We start from the raw sequence: 9,606 nt of genomic DNA on the forward strand, positions 1-9,606 counted from the left end.
ATTTGAGATGATCTTCTTTGATATTTGTCTTGCAATTTTTACTCTATATTATTATCATCTTACTAGAAAATATCTTATTTTTGTCTTTAAACTTTTTATTTACGTCTTTAGTCGGAACTCAAATCATATGCCTCTCAAGTGATTGATGGTACACTTGACATGAAAGACGACGAGATTTTTGTGTAAGTTTTTGGATCAGAGAAACATGGGTGTGTTCGAGGTTATGGAGCCGGTGTGTTTGGATCATCTTCCAAAGTTCATGATTTTGAGCGACACCTTAACGAGTCAGAACAAAGCCTTCAAGAATCGGAACGACAAAGAAAAGTTGAGGTACAAGTATACTCAAAGATCAAATTATTGAATTAGAAAATCATTTTGAGCATTGATTTCAAGCAATGATGGTTGAGATGATGCAGAAAAAAATTCTAAAGCAGAGGTCAGAAAATTTATTTGTTTTAGGGATTTGAATTATTTTTATTATTTGAATTAGTTTTAGAAATACCGTGTTTACTTGTTGATTGTTTTTGCAGTAACTATTGGTCATAGTAAATAATATTTTGCTTGTAATGTATATAGTTTTGAAATTATAAATTTTAACCAGGAAAAGTAATTTAAATTTTCTAAACAAATAATATTAAATTAATATTAATTTAAAATGCTATTATTCTACTTGATTTTTTTCGAAGGATTTACAAATGTCAATAAAAAAATTTTTTTTGAAGGTTTAAAAATGGTTGAGGATAAGATTACGATCATTGGAAAATAATAAAAACCTTCAAAAAAAGTAATTGAAACTAACTATTTATTGACAACTAATTTAACAATTATTGAAGGCTTATAACTTTTGAAAAATATGAATTTTTGAAGGTTAATTGAACATTTGAAAAATATGAATTTTTGAAGGTTAACAAAACTTTCGAAAAAGAATTTTCGACGGGACCTATTTTGACACTTTTTGATGGTTGAGTAAACCTTCGAAAAAAGATTTATCGAAGGTTTATTTTATATTTTTTTTCAAATGTTGTGACCTTTGAAAATACTTAATTTTCTTGTAGTGTTGAATTGCTTCCTAAGAAAATCTCTTAGGAGGTCACCCGAGCCAAGATTGCTCCAAGCTAAGCACACTTAACTTTGGAGTTTTATGGTTGAGCCACCGAAAAGGAAGGTACACCTTGTTAGTATATAGGTAGTAACTATCAATTTCTTTTAAGCCTTTCTTAACCATGTTTCGATCCCTCTTATCTAGATGTGGTACCAGTTCATCCATGTATCTCTCCTCTCTACACGGGCGTCACAGAAATTGTGGTGGACTCAAAAAAAGTAGTGGCAGTTTAAAAAAACCCTAACAAAATGGAGGCTTTAAAAATGCTATTGATATTGTAAATTGATCGATTCGGGTTATATAGGAGATGACTTTACGCGAACTAATAAACATTTCACAAATAATCTTATTTGGTGTAGACTAGACAAATATTTACTAAATTTTGGAATGTTTTGCAGGTACTAGGATTTCAAGGTGACCTATATAAATCGTATTGCCTCGGGCCATAGATTGATTCTAACATAGAAGGATATAAAGAGTTATGAATTGACGAAACAAAGAAAATGCATATCACAGAGATTTGAGGAGAATTGGATAAAGTTAGAGGAGTGCAGATTGATAATAGTTTGCTTGGACAAGAAGACTGGGAAAAGGACGAGATAAATAATCTTGAAAAGAGGAAGGGCCATAACTAGATCAATGATTGGACAAAGGCAAGAAGAGAGCTGGAAAATCTGCTCGGGGAGGAAGGAGATATACTCGAAACAACGATCCAATGAGAAGTGGTTAAAACATGGGATAAGAACACTGAGTGGTTCCATCTGAGAGCGACAAAAAAAAAAAGAAAAGAAACAAATTTTATTAATGGTTTGTGTGACAATCTTGGGAGGTGGAGAATTAGCTCGGATGAAAAGATAAGTAAAATAGCATCACTGTTCTTCACTTCTAATCCCAATATGGAAGCAACCCAAAGTATCTAGGATTGAATTCCACATAACGTTAGTGATGAACAAAATAGGATTTTGAAGAAAGAGTTCACTAGAACAAAGATCGAGTTTGCACTAAAGAGTATTGCACCCTACTAAAGCTCCATGCTTGGATGGGGTCAATGCTCTTTTTTATCAAAAAAAATACTAGGAGATAGTGGGAGATGATACAAGCATAATTTGCCTCAACATTCTCAACAATGAGGATCCAATATAAATATCAACAAAGCACACATAGTTTTGATCCCTAAGATTAAGGAGCCAAGGAAAATGGTCAACTAACGACCAATAAGTCTGTGTAATGTAGTTTATAAGATTGCCAAGTGATTGCTAACAAGCTAAAAACGACACTAGCCATAATTATGTCCCCCAATCAATCTCCTTTTGTTGAGTCACATGATTTCGAATAACACGCTTGTTGGATTCGAATGTATATATTCATTGAATAATAGACGTTATGGAAAAAAGGGTTTAGTAGCAATTAAAAGCTTGACCTAAGTTTTACTTACGATCAAGGGCAATACTGCAGGCTCAGGGGAGCTCGAACCACCTTGAACTTTTGAATATTGATAATTAAAATATAAAATTCCTTTAACACGTTAATTTATTTTTCATGTGATTTTTTTATTTATCTGTAATTTTTCCTATTCAGTTTTTCCTTGAGTTCTATAAAAGGAAAAAAATCCATGATTTTTAAAACTCTAACTTTAAATTGTGTAGTCATCACCTACTCTTTTGAACCTATAGAAATTCTTTTCAATTAATAGATCATTTGTCGTCTTTGGTCGATTTGTTGCTGGAAATTTCAAGGCTTATTTTTGTTTTCAATTTATACGTTATTGTTACATATAGGTAATATTTTCTCTATAAATTATTGTACTGATATCTTTTTTCTTTTCTTTAAATCATCATTTTCGAGATTCGATTATGCTTTAATTTTTAATTTGAATTTTTCAGAATCTAAAGAAGTCGATAATTTAGAGATTAATTATTTAAGGTAAACTTTCATTAACTTTACACGATATTATATACTATGAATTTGACTAGCTGAGGTTATTTTAAATATAATGGTTAGTAAAAACTTGGAATAGAATATAAAATTATCATGTTTTAACTGCTTTTATACGTATAATTATTATCATTCTTATTTTATGTTTTAGCTTTTATTTTATTTTTATTAATATTCTTGTAGATTTAATTTGGAATAAGATATATTATAAAATAAAATCGATCGAGTCATCATCTCCATTGAAGAAAAGTAATCGTAGTTGATATGCTTTAAGCAATGCACATCATGACATTAAGGTCAACAAATGAAGAAGAGAATTTCCACTTCAACATGATGAGATCTATCAAGCTTCATAAATATGGAGAACAAGTGGAGAAAAGAACTTCAAGGGAACATGAAGACACCAAACATGAGAGCTCCAATTTAGGGGTTATTTAGGGTTTGAGTCTTAAAGTAGTGTTTTCATGTAATTAGTTTTGTAATCTTCTTTTGGACTTCATATATAATTTATTTAATAGGTCCTAAGCCCAAGAATGGAGTTTTATGCACTTTAGAGACCCATTTAGAGAAACTCCCCTCAATTTGTGTAACATAGTTGAGATAATGTCTTGGATGAGTTGTTTTGGAAACTTATTTTCATAAATGTCCAATGTTTACAAATTTTACAGTCTTAGATTTCTAGATTTAAAACTTTTTCCAAATGCCAAATTTGTCCTAATTTATGGCATTTATATTTATTATAATTAGTCTTTTATTTAAATGCAAAAGATTAATGTTCCAAATTTGATTTTGTAAACATTAAATTATTATGGGATCTAAATCAATTATCATAATCTCATAATTTGCTCCTTAATATATTCGACCAAAGAATGAAATTTATTACAAAATATTCAATTATTCTCATAATCCTCAAATTTACTCCTTAATATATTCTACTAAAGAATGAAATTTATTACAAAATATTTTTTTATTTCATTCCAATTTTTGGCTCAATTTCAATACTTTAGCCATTATAACATATACTTATATGAAGATATATATATTTATAAACTATATCCGGCTAACTTTTCATTTATATGAAAATATAAACTATGTCCGGCTATAAACTTAAGCAACATACACTTAACAATAGTGAAATACACTATAGTCATTATAAATAAACTTATATGGAGATATAACCTATATCTAGCTATAAAGTATATACGACTATATCCCTCTACAATTAACAAACAAAGCAAATAACCTACCTAATCAAATATATACGACGTTACCATCGAATACTTTTTAAATACCCGAAAAATCAAACACCCAAAATCAGAAATAAACAACAAACCTAGAATATTTAAAACGTAAATGGCAGAAAACTGGCTACCGGAAACAATGGTGAAAAGCGAGTGAATTGGAACCGGACTGCCGAAGACGGAGAACGTTAAGAAGACAAGGAGACTGCCTGCCGGAAACAATGGTGAAAAACGAGAGAAAAAGAAGACAAATGGAGAAGGTGAAGAAATAACTAAAAATTAGGGAAGTGGAAAGGTGCATAAATTTAGGGATTTAAAATGTAAACCCCAAATCAACCATTTTTCCATTTTAAATTTTCATATCTTAATAATAATTACATCTATATAAAAAATATTATATTGGTAAAATGCATATGGGTTCCATCTTAAGACAAAAGTGTAAATTTTGTAGTATGAATCCATTTGTGTAATTATCATCTCTAAAAAGGTCTATCAATGTACTAATCCCAACATAGTTATGCCCCATTGTAACTAATTTAGTCTAGGTTTAGTTAAAGTCTTTTTTCTTTTATTTTATAGAAATCCAAGTTGCCTATATACATTTGAGAGGTTAGATTATTGATGAATGAAAATAGTCATTGAGCTTTCTTCTCTACTCCCAAAATTGTGAGCATTGGTGCATCTTGATCTAGTTGCACAAAACCCTTTGAAACATGCAAGTTTAGGTTCGTCATCAAACTTGTGGAGTGTTTCACTTTGGATCTAGAATAAGTTCTCTCTATCCAAAGCCTTGACCTTCAAGGTAAGTCCCTTCTTCTTTCCCTTGGGTGATTCTTTGTGTGTGTACTAGATGTTCTTGTGTGTGTTTAGGAGGTGCTTGCTCTTACAAGGGTTGCCTAAGTCACTTGTGGTAGGGTTGAGTACATCAGTAGTCCTAATAGATATTCTACAGAAATAGATTTAGAAGAATTAGCGACAAATCCTAGTCTAAGAACTAGAATTGTTGATTACAATTTTAATATTTGAGACCAAATTCGCAGAGCATATTTACAAAAAAGACCTTGCCAGCCTCAAAAATATACTTTTCTATTGAAGAAATTTGGGTTACAGCCAAGACGGTTAACTGAATATCCTAATTGATTAGAATATATAGTATTTCAAAAGATGATGCCTTTTTGTTTATGTTGTTATTTATTCAAACTAGAAGTTGGAGAGAAATAAGAAGGTGGTCATTTTTTTGGTCAAGGATTTTCAAATTGGAAGAAAAAAGAGAAACTACAAACTCATATTGGTGGACCAAATAGTGGACATTACAAAGCTTGGAGTAAATGTGAAGCTCCTTTGAAGCAAAAACGACATATCAATACATTAATTAGTAAGATGTCTGATCAAATAAAAATTGATTATCAAACTCGATTAGTTGCAACAATTAATTGTGCTCAATTTTTGTTACGACAAGGGCTTCTATTTCGTGAAAATGAAGATTAAAAAAATTAGGTTATTTTCTTGAACTCCTATGTTTGTTATGCCACCATAGTAAGGACATTAAAACTGTTGCTTTGAGAAATGCTCTTGAAAAATTGAAATTGATTGAACCAGATAACAAAAAAGATGTTGTGAATTGTATTGTAGTAGGAGTTTTTAATGAAAACATACGAGATATTGGTGATAAGTTGTTTTCAATTTTGATTGATGAATTGAAGGATCTATCATAAAAAAATGCAAATGGCAATTGTGTTGAGATATATAGATAAAGGACACGTGATTGAAAGGTTTGCAAGTATTATACATGTTACGAATGCATATTCTCTTGTCGTTTAAGGATGCTATTGATGGATTATTTTCTAAACATGGGCTAAGCATTGCTAGTTTGTGAGGACTAGGATATGATGGAACAAGTAATATGCAGGGTGAATTCAATGGATTGAAAGCACTAATTTTGAGAGAAAATGAATATGCATTTTACCTTAATTATTTTTCTCATCAACTCCAACTAGCTTTGGTAGCTATTACAAAAAATCATGTAAAAATCAATGGTCTTTTTATTTTAGTTTATGGTAAATATTAATGGGGCATCAGAAACACGTCGAGATATTCTAAGAGAAAAACATAGTGCTATAACTCTTAAAGCTTTGGATAATGATGAGTTATCAAGTAGATGAGAACTAAATCAAGAAACAATGATACATGATGCAAATCACATTATAGTACAATGTTTTCATCAATTGGTGATGTACTCGAGACAATTATAGAGGATGAGTCAAATTCTAAACAAATATATGAAGAGAATGTTCTAACAAATTTGATTCAGTAATTTGTTTTCGTTTTCATATGCATCTTATGAAAGTTATTTTGGGAATCACAAATAAATTGTCTCAGCCACTATAGAGAAAAGATCAAGATATAGTTAATGCAATGAATTTGGTTAGGTTTTGTAAAGAAAGATTACAAACAATGAGAGAATTAGGTTGTGATTCATTGTTAGATCAAGTTTCTAATTTTTGTGATAAGCATGATATTTTCAAATGCTTGAAATAGATTATATGTTTTTTATTCAAGGGAGGAAAAGACGAAAATCTCATACAATCACAAATATGCATCATTATCGTGTTGAGTTTTTACAAGGTCATTGATATGAAACTTCAAGAGTTGAATAATCGATTTACTAAAACAAGTATTGAACTACTTCTTTGTGTAACATGCCTGAATACGAGCGACTCATCTACTGCTTTTGAAAGATAAAAACTTATTCATCTCACCCAATTTTATCCTAAAGATTTTTCAACTACTAAACTTATTATTCTTGAGGATCAGGTTCAAAATTACATCATTGATAAGCGTTCATATACAATGCTTGTTGAACTAACAAGTATAAGTAATCTTGCATTAAAAATAGTCATGACAATAACAAAAGATAAAGTCCACCCATTAATTTATTAGTTACTCACCTTGACATTAATCTTACTAGTTGTAACAGATGCATACCTTGAGTACGCACCTCGATAGCAGATAGTTCAGTAAGCCAATTTTTGCAATCAAGACTCAAAACTCTCAATTAAACAACGGGTTTACGTTTTCATTGTCTAGTATTAGTGAGCTTCATCATGCTGACAATCTACCTCGTACTGTAGAAGCGATTTAGGAATTCTTTTTCAAGTTGTTCCCAACTCTCGATCGTCTCAGGCTCTAAATCAGTATATCAATCAAAGGCGTTGTCTTTCAATGTACGTACGAACTGCTTGACCAATTAATCACCTCTAGTACCAACATTCTCACAGGTTTCAAGGAAGTGAGCAATGTGTTGTTTTGGATTGCCCTTCCTGCGAAATGCTGAAACTTAGGAGACTGATACCCAATGGGCATTCTCAAGTTGTTAATTCTCTTCGAATATGATTTTGAATACAAGAGAGTATTTTGAAAGGATCCGCCATATGGAGCTTTGATAGAGTTTGTTATCATATCCTGGAGTTGTTGAACAGAGAGTGAAGGATTGAAACTAAGTTTTGTGGTTGATCGTCTAGCAAGATGGTCTTCCCTTTGCTGTTATCTTTGACAACTGGGGTCTAACTTGATTCAGCAGTATCTTGGCTCTCAACCCATTCTATAGAGAGGCGATTTGAGAATTTTTTTTTCGATTGCCTTCATTAGGTTTCTAATTTTCCTCTCTATTTCTGCCATTTTTCTATCCATGGTGCTTGCATCTGTCATCATAACAGAGACTATGTTAGGATTAGGATCAAATTAGAGGTTATGATTAACAAGAAACTCATCTTCAATAGATAATTCTAGCAGCATCGTTAGTTTGCTAGCAACAATAGGAGGAGTTTGATTTTTCCGTAGTTGGAATTCATAAGAGCAACCATGGGTGATATGACTCATATGAAGGTTACTCATGATAACAGTCGTTATAGAAGCCTCTTTAAATTCCATTACTTTTCTTAGAATACTTTGAGTCTTGAGAAAGAGATGAGAGGTAGAGATTGTCCCACTAGGCGTGCAATTTGCTCACACGAGATTTTGGGAGAAATTTATTTTCGTGGAGTTGAATTTTTATGTTGTTGTATGTTTGTATAGTTGATTCAATATCTAGTCTTTATCATCTAATTCTTCCTCTCGAACTTGATGTGAAGATTGAGATGCTTGTTCTTGAACTTGGATCCAAGTTCTATACACTTCAAAAGTCTTCAAGTTTTCAAAGTTTTCACGTTGATCTTCGAATCTCCAAGTCTTTAGAGAGAGTCTTCAATTTGATGTTTGAATTCTCTCAAATTCTCAACTTCTGAACTCTTTAAAATGATTGAGACTCCTCTATTTATAAAGTTTCCCATAGACTTTAGTAGGAATTGGGCTTGGGTGATTTTGAATCCAACCCATGAATTTTGACTCTATTTGGGTTATGAACCCAATTTAATTTCAAAATATTTGGGCTTAGATGATTTTGGACACAACCACGTTCTGTAAGTGAATTTAGACTTATTCAAATTTAAATATCAATCCACATAATGCTCTTATGGTAATTTGGGTTTCGGGCAAAAATATCATCAAATGGATTTGAAAACTAAATTGATTGTGAGCCCAACTTTGTATGACCCAATTCTACCAATCAAATCCAATTCAAAGGACCCAATGAAAGACATTTGACATTATTTGAGAATTGTCATTTTTTGTCTTTAATTTTAATTTAGGGATAATTTATAATTGTCCCTCAAATTTAATAAAATATAATTTTGTCAATAATGACGTGACCATTACATACATATACATTATAAACAAATAAATAATTTAAAATAAAATATCACACAAATTTTACAACCTAGTCATTTTGAAAGCAAAACCACTTACCTCAATAGTGGTCCAAAATTAATTAGGAGTTGATACTATTGCCTTATGGAATTTAAATAAGAGGGAAGATAGTGGCTGCAAAATTCAGAGAGAAAGGCTTGGCGAGAGAGAATGGTATGATCTTATTTATACAAATAATATTCAATTCAAATTCTAAAATAGTTTCTATTATATTTTTCCTTTTTGATTTAGGAAATGTCTTAATAGATATTTTAATTATCTTTTAAACTAAATCTTAAAATAATAATTTCATTTTAGAATATATTAATTTAATTAATAAAAAGTTTTATGTCTAATTCAAAAAAAAAAAAATTAAACGGCCAATTATCCTATGTATAAAAATTAACGAAAACTACGGGTGTTACAAAAAAATGTGAAAAAATGAAAAGTCATAAATGTTAAGAACTTGTTGATAGGAGAAGAAAAAAAATGTTTATTATTTTTACATTTTAAATAAAATATAATAAATAAAAATGTTAATGATTT

At 30.6% G+C, this 9,606-nt stretch overlaps 1 pseudogene; it reads left to right on the forward strand.

Moving 5' to 3' along the window:
• Window positions 1-6,003: 6,003 nt before the first annotated feature.
• On the forward strand, window positions 6,004-8,561 carry LOC148210250 (uncharacterized; annotated as a pseudogene).
• The last annotated feature ends 1,045 nt before the right edge of the window (window positions 8,562-9,606 follow it).

The sequence above is a fragment of the Momordica charantia genome (assembly GCF_013281855.1).
Source record: "Momordica charantia cultivar OHB3-1 chromosome 7 unlocalized genomic scaffold, Mcharantia_2.0 BLBB01000007.1, whole genome shotgun sequence".
NCBI lineage: Eukaryota > Viridiplantae > Streptophyta > Magnoliopsida > Cucurbitales > Cucurbitaceae > Momordica > Momordica charantia.